The sequence below is a fragment of the Centruroides vittatus genome, unplaced genomic scaffold (assembly GCF_030686945.1).
Source record: "Centruroides vittatus isolate TY-2023 unplaced genomic scaffold, ASM3068694v2 contig_979, whole genome shotgun sequence".
NCBI lineage: Eukaryota > Metazoa > Arthropoda > Arachnida > Scorpiones > Buthidae > Centruroides > Centruroides vittatus.
Window position 1 is genome coordinate 794,680 of NW_027122650.1, and position 19,169 is coordinate 813,848.

The 19,169-nt window shown below is 29.6% G+C and overlaps 1 protein-coding gene across 4 annotated transcripts in view; it reads left to right on the plus strand.

Moving 5' to 3' along the window:
- Positions 1–4,332: 4,332 nt before the first annotated feature.
- The window catches only part of LOC136985775 (neuronal acetylcholine receptor subunit alpha-10-like), a 47,481-nt gene continuing 32,644 nt past the window's right edge, over positions 4,333–19,169 (plus strand). Inside the window, exon 1 of one of the 4 annotated variants that reach the window (XM_067283127.1) lies at positions 4,333–4,394. The gene's annotated coding sequence lies outside the window, so the exon portion shown is untranslated. Of the gene's footprint in view, positions 4,395–14,347; positions 14,611–14,746; positions 14,852–19,169 lie in introns of those variants that run through there. The other 3 variants (XM_067283128.1, XM_067283126.1, XM_067283129.1) reach the window with 3 other exon arrangements.

Genomic DNA, 19,169 nt, shown 5'->3' on the forward strand with positions numbered 1-19,169 from the left:
TATAAAAAGCATTTTAAAATTAACAGATTGTTAATTTTTATATATAACATACGGCTTGGAAATTTTGTTTTGGTGGACTTCGAAAAATCCGAAGTTCACTAAATCGAGGTCCGTTAAGTCGCAGTTTTACTGTAATTGATTGAAAATTTTCTATTGCTCCTATGATTTTCGACCGATTAATTTAGTGAATTTTTAGTTGCTATGAAAATGCAGGATGATTTATTTAAATCAAGTCTTATCGTAGTAAAGGATTCCATTCTGTTTATTCGTTTACGCGTTACGTACGAACTGATTCGTCACTCGAAATCGAATAAACAATGCGCAGACCCCTGCATAGAACTCATAGAGATTGCTTTAATCTTCATATTTTATGCATTCTATTGATCTCAAAGTAATTACTTTTACTTCATATTCCTAATTGCATTCTGTTAACCAATTGATATCAGCTTTCAAAAAATGAGACACGTATCGAAATCCATAAATCTGAAATAGATTTCGATATGTGTCACTACCGCACATTAATAAATCGTGCAGATATTGCAATTACAGTCTTTATGCTTTATACAGATGGTATATGCCCTTTTTTTTAATCCTATACGCCCTGAGGACACTAATTTGACAGTTCGTGACTATCGTGGATTCGTCCTGGTACATAATGCCTGGGCGAGAGCAGGATCTGATAAACTCCCTCACATAAATTTCTGATTGATCCGGATTCTAATGAGGATTTCCCATAACGGCAGCTGACGTCTTTACTACTCGACCATACAGTGTACTCTCGCTAATCCGAACTAATTATTGTACGTGAGTTGTTTAGATTGGCGATGTTATATAAGTTATATATAGGCTATATAAAGGAAGTTGAACTACAGACAAGTATCAATATATATTTTAAGAGTTTTTTACTCTCGTGTTAGTGTTAAATGTGTTCGAAAATGTAATATTACCTATTAATTTTATAATTTTTCTCATACTTTAAAAAACTAATCTATGATTTCTTTTTGTTTTTGGCTAGAATATTTAGCAGGAAAACGAACAAAATTAGTTTGGATTAAGTGAAGTTCGGATTAGTGGCGGTTCAGATCAGTGAGTGCCTTGTATTGTCTTTTTCTCTTATGGAGAGTTGAATAAGAGTTGTTGTTCCGATCACAAGTAAAAAAAGCAATAAGTTATATGCTTTATGCCATACCAAAATGGAAAAACTCGTTATAGTCATATTTTGAGGGATTGAAAATACTCAAAAACTTTTGTATTATATATTTTTTTTTTTTCCTCAAGTAAAACTCTGAGAAATCTACACAATATTTGGCATTTTTTAAAACTCGCTTCACCCTGTCAACGTCAATAAGGCCTTTTATCGAGCTCGTCATGGTCCGATAGGTTCGTATTGGAAGGGATTAGGCAACGCAAAACTTGGGCAATCTGACAAAGAGAAGGTGTCCCCCGGGAGGATTTGCTATGGGAAATTGGTCCCTATTTAAGTGTTAGACTTTGTGAAAAAAACCCAGAAAACTTCACGAGACTAGGCTTTTGGTCAGGTTCAAACCCGCACAAACTAGCGGTGTTAAATAGTATTATCCACTCGCCACTGGTGGGCCAAGTTTACATTGGAACGATGAATGATAAAAGACAAGGAGCGATCTATTAATGAAAATTTTTAAATATATCACCTGGACTCGAATCTAGATTTCAAGAGATGCAGACTAAAACATATTTACCTCTTGGCCGTACGATGTTTGACATAATCTTGCTTAGGCAGAAACCACATAAATTATATAAAAGTTAATACGAGAGTTCAGCCATTTATAGTAATTGCGATTAAGACATCAGCCTAGCGCTCTGGGGAAGCTAGGATCGAATATGATTTTCCAGAGTGGTCGAAAAAGGCCAAGAATTCGTTTGAAGTTGGCCTATCGGGCCTACTCCTCAGCATTCGGCTGCCCTATTACGAGTCCGAAAACGTCTCTCTTATTGTTCACAGATAGAAAGAAACCAATAAATAAAACAAAGTAAAAAGTCTCATCTAATTTAAGAAATTTCATCCAAGCTTCAGAAATTTTGATTGAAAGTTATTTTCCACCAGTGACCAAGTGGGTAAAACCATTGAACAATGGTAATTAGTCGTGGATTCTGCCTGATCAATAGGTTGGTCACGTGCAGTATTTCGAGTTTTCTTCACCTTTGTAAAAAAACACTGAATAAAGGCCATTTTTTCTTATGAAGTCCTCCCGGGAGATTTTCCTCTAGGATATCGCCCTCGTATTACAGTTTAAATAATTTAATTATAATTTGACTCGGATATGTCGAGTGACCAAACACCAAGCGTTTACCTTCTAGGAGACAAATTCGAGTGGCTGGAATGACACAATGTGGGTCTTTCCGCATGGATTTGGGACAATTATATTGTCATTATGTTTTCTCTGATATCTGAGAAATATAAGCATTAATAAGCATCAATATGTAGCTATTAATATATATATTTTAAATAATTCGATGCCAATTGTCAACTAAAACAAGATTTACTAAATTGAAAAAAAATCATGAAATAAACTTTGTACAAATTTGCCAGTATTTTTTTTAACGTATACTACATTCTGTCCAATGAATGACGGACTTTTCAGGGTCATTTTTGATGAGCGGGTTGTCAGTCTCGTTGAAGGTTGACACGTGACGCGATAATTATCATGCTAATGGATACAAAATCCATTGCTTTTTTCGCGGTATAAAGGGAATTTTGACTACTAAAATAATTATATACTCCCAGATATGTTTTAAAAAAATAACTCTAGCTTCACCGTTGCAACATGGGTTAAACAACAGCATTATTTTTGTTATTTAGTTAATGAAAGTAGCGATAATGTCATTACCATTTTAATTTATTTGTTTCCTCTTTTTTAGAACTTTACAGTGCAGAAATTCGTTTATGTTAATTAAAGTAATATTCGCATACAATTAAAAATATTAAATACTTTTCAAGTAAAAAAATATTTTTCCAACGTTTTCTAAACAGTAATTGGTTCAACGAAACAGAATATAGGCATTCTATCAGATGGCCCTCATTATAATCTATCCGACTTTTATCATGTAAGAGAGTTTATCTTTGTCGAAAAAGGTCTAAGTACAAATTTAAAATATCAAATAAAATTTTGGCTAAACGTTAACCAGACGGGTCTAATGGCACAAGCGAAAAAGGCACCACCCGTCTTGTTGGGGATTCAAATTCGAGTTCGGATGGAGTAACCTGATTAATTTTCATCAGTGATTTGTTCGATGTTTGTCGTGTCCCGTCCTTCATCATCATTTTTGAGACGTGTTCAATCGAGGACACGAAAAAATGTCTTATTGGCGGCGCTTTATTAAATCGAGATGATATAAAATGCACAATTGATCACATTATTATTCAGCGTAAAACACAGAAATGTCAATAATGAATAAAAACGTCGGAAAATATATTATTTTCTTCTAATATCTTCTATTTTTCAATATGATGTAACCATTAAAACTGTACAAGATATTTTTATCTCCTCTTTAGCTATTCCCTTTCTCCGATTTACTATGCCAGTTCATTACAAATCGAGGCCGCTCAGTAAGATTTTCTACGACTTTATAAATTCGTAAAAAAATTAACGAATTTGATTTTTAAAAATTTTGAACTGTGTGTTAACAGAAGAATTAAATACAATTCTAACGCTAAAAACTGGTTTTATCTACTTCCGTTTTCGAGATTTTTTGGAAAAAGATTTCCCTCAGATCAGTGGTTCTTAACATGTGTTCTTCGGCACACTAGTGTTCCGCGAACTTGTTTCAAGTTCTTTGCGAAGTTATGACAGCGCCTGACTATTTTACCCACATTACGAATATTATTTACTGTTTGTACGGTGTTATATCCTTTCAGAAACTGATAAAACACATGCCCAATATGCTTTTCATTCAAAGACATTTCGACTTGATTTTATTCATACAAAATGTGAAGTAAAAATGTTATAAAACACTCTTCTAAACAAAGAATACAGTATCGCATTAGCAATAGTGTTAAATTTCACAACTGTTATAATTAAATCACACATCTAAGATAAGTAACGACAGCTGCTGTCGTTACTTAACTTAAATGTGTGATTTAGCTTAATCATAAAAGTTGTGAAATTTAACACTTATCGTTAATGTGATACTGTATTCTTTGTTTAGAAGGGTGTACGCTAAACTTTCCGTTCAACCCAATATAATATCTAATTTTTAAGTATTCTACATGGCTTTTAAATTTAAGTTTTGAATTTTTAAAATATTTTCTGATATTCTAGACTTACCCTGATGATTTTTCCAGACTTGCTTGATGATAGCTATATAACAGCGTGTTGGAAGATAGCGTCTCCATATTTGATCCAGTTTGCTGTATAGTATTTATAGTTTTTATTCTAGATTGTCCACTTTAGTATTTTATTAGATTTCATACAAAAACAACACGGAAACTTTTAATATAAAATAAGCAGCTTACAATTCACAACGAATATAGCCGTAACTTCGGGACTAAATATGGAGGATTTGCGGTTAGAATGTTTTTTCACGTATATATCGCGTTATTATTATTAATTAAAGATGTTCTCTTTTCGTTCTCGAAGATTTCATTTTATTTAATTTTCTTTAATATCTATTGTGTTCTATTAACTTTTTAATTTGCGTATTTAACTAATTTAAATTTTATTTCATTTATAAAGAATAAATAAAATTCTCGGATAACGACAATGCATAATTTCATTGCAAAACACAATCGCTATTAGTATAACAGTTTCTGTTATATTTTCAGAAAGTTCTCGGGCCAATGATTTATGCATTTGAATTTTCCAAATTAAAATCCAATTTACGAGCAATTAGTATTAAATTATTGGTCGTAATTATCGGATTTGTAAATTCTTGTGTTTAGAAATTAAAATCTGTTTTAATCGATGATTCGGAGACGATTATTCTAGAATTTTTTTCATATTTAGGTATATTTCACATGTTATTTAGGTATTTTACACATTAATGAGTATTTTTTCATTTTAAAAATCCAATTCTAGAAAGCAAGCTGCACGTTCGGAACGTTTCTCGTTATTTAGGGAATGTTTCGTAATTTACGTAAGGCTATTTTTATACTTTTCAACTAGCATCCCACCTTTTTATAAAGCATCGCTGTCTCACATATCCATCCCTAAATATACATAACGCATATTATCCATCAACCCCTTTAATTGTACTAAGGAATAATACACAGCACGACATACTGAAAGTTACAATATTTTATTATTACATTTAATCTGAGAAGTTGTTTCCGTTTGCCGAAAAAACTTCCGGTAGCTTAACCCATATACTATATATTTAACAAACAAAGTATTATGTAACGTTTTTGTAAACACCCCTACCTCTTCATAACGCATCGTAACAATTACTTGCATATCCACCCACCAATTTCTAATTCACAACACAACACCTTTACTTGTTGCTGAGATAGTTTTATTGAAAGAACTAACGTTTTCGGCCTACTCAATAGGCCATCATCAGGCTTAACTTTCGAAAACGGAACATTGGCGTTCCATTAAAAGAATACATTTGTTTAAAACTTCAAAGCATCAGTAACGGAAAAAAGAAGAAGAAGAAGAAAAAGGACGAACATGGTAATATATACAAATATAAATATACAATAAGTGTTATGTCGATTGACAGAAATAAGGAAATCGACAGAATCATACAAGTAGCCGAATCCTTAGGATATAAAAAAGGCACAATAGCAGGAATAGTTAGAAAATATGAGATGGGCACAGCAAGAAATTCAAAACACGTTCCCAGTAAAGTCACAAAGTTTACTTACAACAAGAATTCAAAAGGCATTATGAAAGAAATTGCAAACCGCAAGGAGACCAGAATGGTTCTAAAAAGAGCTCCGAACCTATATACAATCTTAAGAAATGATAAAGATCACATTAAAAAGGAAGAAAAAGCATGCGTGTACAAAATCCCTTACGAGAACACAGAACTAGGAATCGAAAAAGACTACATTGGAGTCACAACAAGAAATTTAGGGATAAGACTTAAAGAACACAAGTATGACGTCAGGAAAGGCTCCAACGCAACAGTACTTTCGCAGTTCGTGCAGACCCAAGGCTCAATAATTAAATGGGAGGGAGCGGTTATTGTCAAACCCTTGAGCTCCCCAACGTTAGCAAATACCGCTGAAAAAATTGAAATTTACAAAAGCAAGTTGGAAGAGACATGCATAAATGCGAGGGACGCAGACAGTCTACCGACAGCTTGGAAATTTGTAGTCAAGAAATGTAACACGAACTCGTAGGCTTGCTTTAGCTTATATTTACATTTTTCATCAATTATTCCTCAATAATTGTTTATATAAAGTATCACCAGTAGATTCATTTTTATTTTTTATTTTTTATTCTTTATTTCTTATTTTCACTATGTTGATTTTATTGTATACTGTATTTATATTTGTATATATTACCATGTTCTTCCTTTTTTTTCCGTTACTGATACTTTGAGTTTTTAAACAAATGTATTCTTTTAATGGAACGCCAATGTTCCGTTTTCGAAAGTTAAGCCTGATGATGGCCTGTTGAGTAGGCCGAAAACGTTAGTTCTTTCAATAAAACTATCTCAGCAACAAGTAAAGATGTTGTGTTGTGAATTAGACTAATTATTTGCTGAGCAAGTATCTGCTTTATCCCACCTATTTCTTCCTTACGCAATTTATGCACAGTCTTTTATTTCATAAATATCGGTTTTATTTATAAATTGGTCCATCTGTTTGGACTTTACATCTGTAGAAGCGGTGTGAAATAGTAACTTAATGAAATTTACTAACCAAAATTAGAAAATTTCATTGTAAAATTTTTAAGTGAAAATTTTAAATAATAGAAAAATAGCATACGTTTTATTGTCAAAAATTTTATTATTTAACCTTGTTCTTCACACTATGTAAGTTACTAATTTTTTTTTTTTTTTTATTAGGTAAGAAGGTAGAATTACTTTTTACGTCTCTCCTGTTTCAAACACAGAATACTTTTTTTGATAATTATTAGTTGTAGTTAAATAATTAATTTGAGTTAATTTATTTTTTAAAAAAAACTAAATTCAAATAATCGGAGAAACTTTCTAAAAGTATTTCGAATATTATTCTATAGAAAAGAGAAATCATTAATATAACATTCCGGTGTTATGCCTTTCAGAAACTTAACTTGTAAGTTATAAAATAGTAAAAGTTCTAGAGTAGTTTAAAGTCTTTTTTATGATTAAAACTAGAAATTATGACCAATTCTATCTTTTCTTAAGAGATGGCGCTGCGTGTACAATGAAAATCGAGACTCTGGGTACAGTACTTTCTTAAAGTTCGACTTTACGAACGTACTCCCTTCTTTTGTTTTAGTACAAAGAGAAAATAAAATAAAAAGTATTGTATCTCTGCAAGTGAATTGAAAACATTCCGCAAGCAGTAATTAATAGGAATTTTAGATTTGAATGTAATAAGAACTATGTTCAGAACTATCCAAAAGAGTATCTTAAAACATTTTGTAGTTATACTCTAACTTTTTTTTTTTAAATCACATTTATAAATTACATTTATGGTTATGGAATCGTTTATGTTAATTTTATGATCTCAATATGTAACCGGTTCAAATACCTTAATTTTCTAGGAATTATCACAACCACACTTAATTTGATTAATTTATATTTTTATTTCTTATGAATGCATCGTTTAATATATTGATAACACTTTTAAATAATTCTGCATTTGAAATTTGAAAGATATTTTTGGAATACAATTTGAAGAAAATCGTAGACCTATAAATTCCCACAGTCGTCCGTCCGTCCGTCTCTTTTTAATCTCGAGAACGGAATAAGATAGATGAAATTCGAGACAAGATATGAAAACCTTAGGAGGCCCGATTGACTATATATGAACTACCGGTGCAAATCGGAAATCACGTTATTTCAATTCAAAACTTTTCTCCTGAAAACAGTTAATAGATGATTGGCACGACTCTATTGCTAGTAGGAAAGTATAACGTACAGGGGCAAGATACTACTAATTTGAGGTGGAGAGCATATATTTTAAATTAAATAAATTAAAAATATGATTAAAAATTGCAGCCCGGTATTGTGACGATCTCACAATAAATAATCGCTCGTTTTCTTGATAAAATCAAAATAATGTAATATCATACTTTTATAAAATGAGAAATTCGTCAGTGCACATATCTAAAAGTTATTCATCTAATTGGAAAATACGAAAGAGTTAAATTTATATCAGCTACAAAGATAACGTTTGTCATCATAACACATATAATGTTCTATTATATTACTGTCACAATACTGTATATTATTGTAGAGTATAAGAATTATAATATTTTGAGAGTCTTTAAAAAAAAAAACACTAGAAAAAAGCAGAATTTGCTAGATTTATAGTAAATTCTTTTTTCTTGGGAATCTTACTATACATATATTATAATACCCTACGTATAGTACAAGGTATCGTATATCCAGTAAGAAAGGTTACTGTTTCTGTGACTTTGCAAACTTTAATTACACAGTTTACACAAGATGTATACAGAAATAAATAGGGACGAGGAAAAAATAGATGAAATGAAAGACCACCGGATTTTGATCAATGTTCTGAAGATAAAATGGACTTAGTCACGTGCAGTTAAATTTTAAAATATTAAATTTTAATCTGTAAAGTTTTCAATGCTTCGAAGAAGAGAATATTCTGATGCAAGATTTAATTTATTTTTAGCTGTCTGTGCAACTTTAATTTTTAAATCTGAACCATTTTTTTTTTGTATTTTATAATTTATGCAGAGGACCTATGACCTCTGGTCGTTTGCATAAGTTGCAAAATGCAAAAAATGAAGGGAATTAAAGCCGCTCTGGAAACCCGCGATCGAATTCGAGCGGACAAAAAAACCACAATTATTTTTGGGATGGTCTATGAGGATATGTCGGGCCCTCCATTACCCGGCCACCCATTGTGCGCCCAGACGAACCCATGATGCGTATGATTAAAAAAGGTCTTCTTAGTGTCCTATACTCACTAAGAGGGCCTCAAGGGAGCCTTAGGATCCCTCCTAAGGCCATAGGGAGAGACTGAAAAATGGGGAAACTTTTATGCTAAATGCAAACTGCATCAAAGTAAAATGAGAATAAAAGCAAATAGTGGTTCTATAAAAACGTATTAATATATAATTCAAGTAAATAAAAGATCGCGTGATAAAAATCATAATTTATATTCTATTTGAACAAAATTTATGTATAGAATTGAAAAATAAAACTTTCTTAAATGCTGATTTAAGCACTCGATTAATTAATATTTAATTAATCTTAATGAATTGAACTTAATTACCACGTGATATCTCGTTTATAATCTGGATTAAGAGGCATAATCAATAATAATATGATAAATACCCACTTTAAATTTTATTTTTAATCTCTTTTTGAAAAATATTTTAATTCTAGAATATTAATTTTAAAAATCATAATACTTTAAAATTAAAATATTTTCGAAAATAAAACTCTGGAAAAATAAAATCACGAATTAATCATACACCTTTTTACAAATTCGTAAATAATAATATAATAGGCCTACTTTCATTCGTGCAGTACATCATGATGGTTGAATTTTATTAGCCATAAAATTAATCAAAGTTTGATATTAATCTTAAGATTAAAATTTAGTTAATCCCATTTATAAGTCGATTAAATATTGGTGTAAAAAAATAGGTGAAAAAATCGAATTCAAACACGAACATTCTCACTCTACTCACGTTACTGTTCGAGCCCATTCTTCGATACATCATTTGTTATCACTTGGCCACGGGGATGACAAGTCCTGCAAACGTTCGACCAAGGTTATTTTGCTGAAAAAATACCCTATTTTCTTACATAAAAGTTTAGTAAGAAATAAAATTCAAGTTAAACTTTTCTCATTTATTTGAATATTATCGAAAATCGAAAGTTAAAAGTTGATTATATCGTTTACAAAATTTGGTTTTCCTAGTTTCTTAGTTTAGATATGTGTTAAGAGCATCGATGTATCTTTATTCTTTAACAATGTAGAAAACACTTTAGGTGTTTTGTAAATATTTTTATATTTATAAAGTACTTTTCACAGGAGGAGGAATTTTAATCTAAAAAAATTCAAAGTGATCGGGGATAGATCTTTAATAATTTCTTCTGATTTCTGATTAGAAAAAAATCTAGGGATTGAATGTGTTATTGCAAAATCTAGTTCCTGTTCTTTATCAGTTCATATTCTTCAAATCAATTTCTTGGACGTCTTTTATATAAATTCGTTCCTAAATCTTATACAGTTTAAGATTGAAAAAGAAAGACGTGACGTTATTTACAATTGGAATTTTAATGTTCTTTTATTTAGAATTTTACAGCTGGAGATTATTTTTATAAAAATGTAATTTTCCCTAAATTTTTAGATCTTTTCATTATAATTTAAATATTATGTACTTTTATCAAGCAATTCAAAGAGTCGAGAAAATTTAATTTTCCCGAAAACCCATTTAAACAATAAATTTTACATTCGCTTTTTAGGATTTATTGAAACAGAATAGTTTAAATTCTAAAATATTTCTTTAATTATATCTCTTAATAAAAATTAAATAATATTACAATATTTAAGAAACTATTTTAAAATATTTTATTAGTATATACATGTGATTCTGTAGTTCCTTCAACTGTTCTATTAATTCCTTATAACTATTTAAAGGCGTGCCTTATTAATTCAATTTTATAAGTGAAAATTTTTAAATGTTTTTATGATTTAATTTATATCTTATTATATTTTTATTTGGACTTAAAAATCACCAAAATAAAAGAGAAAAAAACAATAAAACACTTGAAAAGGTCTATTAGTTGTTATTGAGTTTAGAGAAATTTGATGGCCAAGTTTACCTATATGGAGCAAAAACTACTTTAAATTACAGTTTTCGTAAGCTCGAAATTATTTTTAGTTCTGTAAATAAACTAAATATTGCCACATTTTATTTAATGCTAGCGGCAACGTTTATTGTATTGTTATATAAGCTACAATAGAAAGTAGATTTTAATAGATTTATTGCTGTTAGGCCGCTTTAACATCTCTATAAATAGACTTTAAAAAGTCGTTTATTTAAACCAATAAAATTATATTATAAAAATTAAGTTTAAAAACTTTATTTTTTCTTAGTTTAATGTTAATTAACTCGGCTCAAAGCGGATAAATTTAGGAAAGTGTCCGGTGATATCGCCGTAACCACAATAATTACGGAACATTGGTATCGAGTAATCGATTAGTTTGGAAGTGAACGTTATCTGCAAAATAATTGTCATTAAGGTTCCATTTCCTTCAGGAAACACGCCGAATTATATTTAGTCCATACTAAAACTAACGGGCAAATTGTTCGATCGCTTTCCACTCGTTTCATTCATGATTATTATTATTATGTCGGCTCTAACATATTATTAATTATTTTTTAATGACGAATACAGGAAATCACGCTCAATATGTATCTATGTGAGTAATAATAATGATGAAGTTTGTCTTTAATGCATAGATGATGCGCATTATACACAGATATAGGTCTTGGCTTTATTATTTTTTATGTTTACTATTAAGTAATAACCCACATATAAAGTCTAAAAAATATACTACTATATTCTGGAAATTAAAATAGATTTTGTGAATGTTATTATTTTTAATTAATTAATATTTTGTTAATAACAATTATAAAAAAAGACTAAATTCTAGTAATATTGGAAGAATATTTAGTCAATTTTAATCTCAATTTACAAATGCAGTTCGGTAGAATTATAGAGTGAGCGCATACTGTTACAGTAAAATGGACAATTATCGAAGATCTTGGAGAAAAAATACATCTTTGCGTAAAATTATTAGCATTATCTAGAACATTATAGAATTGTAACGTAAGAGAGAATACCCTCATCAAGAATTGCTATATAAACGGTTAAATCTTTAAAATAAACTATAGAATAAAGAGAAAATAAAAGACTATTATATTCAACAATGAAAATCATTTAGTTTAGATCTAGCAAATCGTTGACAATATTATTGGAAACGTCTGAAAAACAGGAAGAAATATTCTATAGACGGTAGCAAAGTGTGATTCAATCATTGCGTGGAGAAAATTTGGATAGAATGGTTAGATAATTCTTATTTTTATAACTAATAAAATAAATGCTATTGGTTAGAAAAAGATACTTGAAATTAGAGTTGTTGAGAAAATAAATGGCCATTTCGGTGATTTTAGCAAGACAATGCTCTCGTTTGTACAGTACTTCTATAATAATATTGTAATGATTTCCTATTCGTGATTAACAATCTCATTCTTTAGATCTCAATCCAATGGAAATCATATGAGATGCATGCCCTAAATCAGTATACTCGGGAGGATACCAATTTCATAATTTGACCGAATTAAAAGATTTTAATTTAAACGGAATATATCATGCAATTAATGATGAAAATCTGAATAGAAACAATGGAATTTAAAATATGCAAAGTTTTATTTAGATACAGTATTTGTTTTGTGTGGCATTAGGCTATATTAGAGAGTTTGTTTTCATGAATTTTTTAAAATTTATCCATTAATATATTATAATTTATGCTAAATTTTTGTTTAGGCAATATTCTAAATTATATAATAAAGGAAATAAAAATTTTAGTTATTTCTAAATATTCCTACGGGTTATAGCCTATCTATGGGTTGTCTTATGTGAAGTGATGAATATGGTAGAGTACAGTACATGGATATATCATACTTGCAGAAAATAGAGCGTACTTTGAATAAAATTATATTACAACAAACACAAGATTTATTGATAAAGAGAAATATTTTAATAAAATTTTAAAAAGTAGGCCTACTCCCTTATTAACTTTAAGTATAAACTATTCAATTCAGAAAAAAATTAATGTAATATTATTATTAATTTAGGTTATATTACAGTTTATCGAAACTAGATTTAAATTAACTTAAAATATAAACGATAACTTTGAATGTAACTCCGCGACAAGTCACGTATTAATGATACTAGAATTAATTTATATTTTGTAGATTTGTACTGTAGAAACCGTTTCGGTCTTGAGTATTCAAATTTTAAAAACTGATACACAAAATGAGATTTATCGATTAGTAACTTTCGGGTAGACGATATTAATTAAGAAATACGGAAAGATTTTATGGTAGATCGTTAACCATAACTCTCGTTTATTTACATAAAACGAAAAAACATTTATTGCTTGAATTTCATTAATAAAACAACCGAAATAAAATCATCATTTGTAATGAATTTCAACGTCCTAAGAGAAGTCGAGCAACGTCAGAAGCCACGTTTACAACATCGGGTACGAGTTTCCAAATACTTTCGACCACTCGATTTTAATCAAAGAAAATACAAAGTTAATAAAATAAATTGAAAATCCCAGAAAGATATTATAAGACAATCGATAAACCCCCATCAAATGCATTATCTCTTCGATGATTTCGCTCTTTGGCAATCGACAAAAATGAGCTTCAAAAAGAGAAAAGAAAAAAAAAATTAGCTCCTATTTTTTAAATCTTTTATCTAATTTAAAAAGTTCCCTCTCGGTACACACGCTTCTCTTTGGATAAGTTTCAACGCATTTAATTCGATTATTAAATATGTAACTAAAATTATCTGAAAAGTTAATTTTAAAAATAGAACTTGTTCACGCTCGTTTCGGTATCTTCGCGAGTACATTTTAATTAGGTCGATTGTTATTTTTTTCCTCTAGCATCATCTCTGATTTATCTTTTTCTTAGTGGTATTTATGGTCGATAAGGAGACATTTCGCTTTAATTTTCTTCTAATTTTTCAAAAACACAAAGTAAAAGTGTCCCAGAAACCGAGCAGAATGTTATTTCTTCATATATTTTTTGTTTTTTAGAATCGGCATTCGTCGAGATCAAAAAAAGAAATGCGAGATCGATACTTACTTTCACATTTCTACTTAGTAACCGGACGACGGATTAAACAGAAATTGGCTATTCGTACCGAGTAATTACGGTTCGTATGACGTTTTGTAGAGCCACCCTCCAAAAAATACGCGTGTTTTTTTCGGTGCAAAGACGAAAAGGTTACCTGCGTCAAGGGGGGTGTTTTGTTTTTTTTAGAAGAGCGCAGTGACGATAAATGTGGTAGGGAGGCGAATAGTTGTTAGATAGTTGATGTCGATGGCTTAAATCCGAGGAATTCGGCGTGGGAAGAGATTAGTGTGACCAATCCGTCACCCATTATCCTTTAGTCGGTCGGCCTAAATTCCGGGTCCGTCAATTGTCGGTAGCGACGCGGAGTGGTGACGACGTCGTCCAATTGCCTTCCGCCTAGTTCCGATGCCTAATCGAGCGTAGAAGCGCTTCAATCGCCCCAAGCGCCAACGACATATTTCACCTCCGCCGACTCAGCGCCTTTCTTCTTACTTCCTTCCACTTCTTTGACTCCCGATCGTTCGTGCAGATGGCGCTCCGACTTAATTGGAGATGGCGGTAAATTCCGGAGTGGGAGTACCTGACACTCGGTCCCGCCGATCCGGTTGGTCAGGTGAGTTCTTTACACTTTTAATAGCCTTTCGCCGCTTCTATACGCCTCTAGATAATTATTATCCACGCTTAACTCCAATTAATTAAAATCGATTTTGGTTTGCGGGTTGCGTAACTAACGCCAAGAGACCATGTTTACGGTTAACGGGTGCTCGTAATTCGTAAAATCTTTCGTGTCACTACTAAACTTTTACGCTATCGAATTTCCTAGATACTTCTTTAATTAATAAAACTGCGGGCAGGTAAATTTGATACTTTAATACGACAAGTTTAACATAATAATCTAATTAAATACAGTGCGCGTTATAAGCCGATTTATAATAAATTAAAGGATAAAACGCGCGGTGTTTTACTAGAAAATTATGTAATACGGAGCTGTAAAAATTCGAAAAAATATTTGACGACGCAATCAAATCTTATGGGGGAAAAACAGGAGAAAAAAAAACTTAATTATAGACGACAAGGAGAAAGAAATTAATAGGAATTTTTCGTTGGTTCAATGGTGTAGATAATGCGATGCGTAAATCATGGAAGATGTTATGAATGAGAGAACGTCGTATCTCTTTCCACATCAAAAGTATTTTAAATTATTGTTAGAGGGATTTCTTCTTTTCCTTTTTGCTTAGACAGCGAGAAGGGCTTCGTTTGTAATGAAAGATCCGTTTTATTCGTTGTGTAACCAGATAAATTAATTGCAATCTGTAGAGAAAGATCTACAGATTGATTGAACTCCAGTTTGAACACACTTCTTGTCACTTAATCTAATATGAACGATTTCTATTTTCATTTCTACCTCGTCTTATTATGTTAAAAATCTTTTTAAATAATATAAATATATATATATTAATTAAGTAACTACTTGTGTAAAAAATAATGTTTAATTATCTTAATTAAAGTAAAAAATGGAAAAATATCTTAATTAAATATTAAAAAGTTTATTTTAAATTTGTACATTTAAAACATTAATAACTTGATCAACATTATCGTTCTGTTAAAATAATGAGACGAAGAAAGATTTCGAGACGAGAAATTAATTATGTTATTAAGTTTAAAAATTTATAAATTAATTATAATTAAAAATAAGTAAAGAAAAAGTGAACAGATAATTTTGATATCTTCATTTCTTTTCTTCCGGATATCGATCTCGTAAATTAAATTAATATCATGTTTTTTAACGCTTGTAAACTAATGACTTGTAACTGACTCGTAACTATAGAAATTTGGATAGTAATTTTATTGATTCAACGGGTAAGCGGACAAATAGATCGGGAAATTTGCTATTTATGTATCTTTTTTTTTGTGAAAAATAGACTGATACTTTCAGTTGAATTGTTATATTGTCTCTTACTGAAATTAAAATATTTCAGAAAAAGCAAGTTAATATTAGTTGTTTGCTTGCTATTAAATATCAGAATCTTATATTAAAAATAAGAAAATATTATATTTTAATTCTCATTTATATATATATATATATATATATATATTTTTAACAGTAAAAATCTTTAAACTTTTACAAACTTTATAGTAGAGCATATTATAATTTAAATCTAATATTAAAACTTTTAAAATTGTGAAAGAAGGAAATTTAAGAAAACGTTAAATAATAATAATAATAATAATGTAAACTTTATTAATTTAAATCCACAGTAAACAATTCAATAGAGTGAATAGATTTGCAATAATAATCGACTATTGACTTAAAATATCTTAAGAGAAGTTGAACTTATTAATTTAAAATTTAAGTATAATCATTCGATACTTAAAGTTTAAGTTAGCCACCAGACGTAGAAGCACTTCGTGACTCCATTGTATCTTACTGTACAACATGAATTTGGGTTGCATTTCGAGATTTTTATCTCCTTCTCGACCAACTATACGTACTATTCCTATATAGTTTCATATAAAGACGGTACGTGTGGAGGGGATAAAATCCCGAAATGCATCCAAGTTTATTTTGTACCGTTGTACAGCATGATTCAATAGTCACGAAGTGCCATACATATGTGTATTTTATACATGATCAAGTTCAAGTATGTTTAAAATATTAAATCACAGAAGGTGATCTGTTTTACAAATAATTATTCTATGTTCTAAAATTGATAAACTGTAATAATTATTTGTCATTTCTTATACTAAACATTTATTTTATAATTTTTAAAAGTTTCGTTTACAAATATAGCTTAGTCACGTAAAATAAATGCTATAAATATTAATAAAAACATTTTTTATTCTTAATTCTGAATTAAAAATGAAATGTAATAATACGTAAGGAAGAATAAATTATTTTTATATTATTTCTATGTGAAAAATATTGATAAGTGAATATTCAATTAACCTTTTATTTATCTGAATATTAATATTTTTCAATTGTACTAAGTTTCCGTATCGTGAAATAATATTTGAGAAAAATAATTAAAATATAGTTTAAATTCGGACGTATAATATTGTACATTTTATACTAAAACATATTATTTTTCTATGTTTCAATGTAGCTCGGGAAGATATGATTTAAAAGAATTATTCGCTCCATTTACTTAGTGATTGAATGAAACTTTATTATAATAGTTTTATCTTCTTGATATTTGAAATGGATGTTTACGACATTCAAATATGTTTAAAAATATGAGATATATTTTAAAGAATTGTTAAAAGAATGCTCTATAGAATAAAATCTGTCATTTAACATTGTTTTAAGCCGTATCTTTCGCTAGATTATCTCAAAAGAAAACGCTTTAAGTCCTTATTTATTTATTTTTCTAAGATATTTTTCTTTTTTTTGGAAAAAATCTTTAATATTTTCGCAATTTCATCGATTATGTTAACTAAAAAATTCATTTCTTTTTTAAATATCATGCCAATTAGGTTACTTTTAATCTTCAAAGTCTCTTCAAAGTTTTTTTTTTAATGATCGCTGTTAAACTTACGAAAAAAGTATTCAAAAGTAATTTATGTATAGAATTTTGCTTTTAGTTTGAATTGCTATCTTTAGAAAGATCGTGTATAAATTTATATACACTTACAAGTTAGTAGCGTATGATAATACTGTATTCAGTACGCGTTATCCTATGGTCAAAATAGGGTAATTCCCTGGGGCCCCACCAATAAGGGGAAATATTCCCCTTATTGGTGGGGAAATACCAATAAAGAACCCCGCCAATAAAGAAAATATTTCCCCAAAATCTTCCTGCAAAGAAAACTGTCTGAAATGTCTCAACACTGTACTGTACTGTATTGTACAGTACATGGGGCTCCCCAATTCAAATTTGCTTGGGCCCATGAAGCTGTAATGCGCCATTGACTGCATTTTAAAGCAATTATTAAATGAAAAGTTATGAAATTTTTTAAACGTTCATATACACAAAAACATAAAGAAAACAAAACAATTTAGTAAAATTTAGGTATTTGTGATTGATGGATCCGCGATAATAAAAATAAAATCTCCGAATTTGTAGTTTTAGCTATTCTTAGAAATTTTAACAAATATTTTACTCGGAGTCTTATTTGAAAAACATCTGGCTTAGACGTCGTCGAATATATCAAATATTGACTTTGAAAAAGTATTTATTGATTTCGGATTAGCTATTTAACTTAAATATCTCTACGATCTTTATGCAATTTGTGCCGAAATCCATCTCATAAAAAATAATAAAATGGCATAATCAACAAATAAACAAAAGTAATATTAAGCACTTTAGCGGTTTATCGCATTGAAAATCAAGGGTTCAGATCTCTGACACAAAAGAATATTATTGGACATGAATTGTAAATTCCAAGGATTAATTCACTTAATAATTTTGACCATACAAATAATTCTTAGACTTTTTTGCTTCTATATTGTCTACTTGAACCTTGTTTATTAATAGGACTTATTATACTGGTGTAGTTTCTGATTAGCCTAGAGAGGAGATCTTAGTCAAAAGCCAAAATGTTTTCTTTATTTTCATCTGTACACTCTTTTTTTGTGTGTTTTCGGACATGAAGATACCAGTCCTATTAATAAACAAGGTCCAAGTAGACAGTATAGAAACAAAAAGTAAAACAGTTAAAGACATAGAGGTAAGAAAGAATGAATATTATTGGAATTCGAACCCAGCTTCCTCCTTTAGTGTATAAGGGTATGAGAGAAATTTATACAATTATTCATGCAGTATAACTGTTATTTAAATGCATAAATTTATTATAAATGTTTCATATCCATTATAGACCACACTCGATATAACGCTCTCGTAAATAGTACTATCCTCTTTTTAAAGTTTCAAAAGAATACTCTGAATAGATAGATCTTCATGTTAGAGAATCTTTCATTATCTGTGAATTACTAAATTTACTATTCAGCATTACAAATGAATATATATAATTCTTATTGTTTGAGGTACAATACTTCAGTTTAGCGTCATATTCGATTTAGTGTCAATTTCGGATACAAACAAATGGCAAGTTTTTATAGTTAAATACTAATAGACAAAACATTATTTAATTAAAAACAACATAAAATTTAATATTTTTATAGAGATTCAAAGCTAGTTAAGATTTATTTAAGATGGATATTTTTTTTTATAT